The 952-nt window shown below is 40.7% G+C and overlaps 1 protein-coding gene across 4 annotated transcripts in view; it reads right to left on the bottom strand.

Annotated features, from left to right (window-relative positions):
- Positions 1 to 952, bottom strand: part of LOC110036427 (DNA polymerase delta small subunit) — a 46,983-nt gene that overhangs the window by 31,597 nt on the left and 14,434 nt on the right. The gene's annotated exons all lie outside the window — the stretch shown is intronic.

Raw genomic sequence — 952 nt, 5'->3', positions numbered from 1 at the left:
ACACAAATTGCCTAGAAGATATGAGGGTTTACGTCGTATCGGACGACAACCTCGGAACCTAGAACGAGTTAGGGCTTAAATCGTACAGCAGAGCTATACAAATGCCTAAAGAAAAGGTGGAGGATTTGTGTTGCGCTAGGCAAGCAACCTCGAAAACTTATGGATTGTTGTTAAATTTCTAGGAAAAAAGATGGTTTTGCTGGGGAAGACGTGTTCTGCTGTTGAAGATGGTCGTGCTGCCCACCATGCTAGCTCCAAATTCCTTTCCTTCTAGGGTGTCCAGTTATAGTGTTAAATCAAACGGCCCTATGGTTGTAGTCCTCTAAACATCCTATGTAAAAAAAGGTAAACATGTTTAAAGTTATAAGATGTAAAATGCGCGATGCAGGAACGAACAGTAGCAAGCAAGTGGAGCAGTAGTAGGCAAAACAAGAGCAGTATAACATGCTATACATGAAAGACAGTAGCAGGTAGAAACAGGACAAGTGTAACATGCTATACATGAAGAATGACAGGTAGAAGCAGGAAAATATGCTATACAGGAAAAGGCTATACATGAAAGACAATAACAGGTAGAAACAGGACAAGCGTAACATGCTGTATAAGAAGAGCAGTAGCAGGTTGAAACAGGAAAATATGTCATACAGGAAGAACAGTAACAGGTAGAAACAGGACAAGTGTAACATGCTGTATAAGAAGAGCAGTAGCAGGTTGAAACAGGAAAATTAAGTGCTGTAAAATGTAAAGCAAAACTGCGCGCCCGTGAGATCCGCTGTCCCTTAAGTATAGCAAACTTAAATGCATTTCAAAAAGTAAATCCCGAAAGAAACGTCGTCCAGGAAACCCGAGGAAAAGCGGAGAAACTCGAGAAAATCAACGAAAAAGACTCAAGTAAAAGAAAATCCTCAAAACTCCCGGGGAAATTCCAAAAGAAAGGAAAAGTAACACGAGT

Source organism: Phalaenopsis equestris, unplaced genomic scaffold (genome assembly GCF_001263595.1).
Source record: "Phalaenopsis equestris unplaced genomic scaffold, ASM126359v1 Scaffold206241, whole genome shotgun sequence".
Classification (NCBI taxonomy): Eukaryota; Viridiplantae; Streptophyta; class Magnoliopsida; order Asparagales; family Orchidaceae; genus Phalaenopsis; species Phalaenopsis equestris.
Note: the sequence above shows the minus strand (reverse complement) of the source record. Positions and strands in the feature narration are given on the sequence as shown.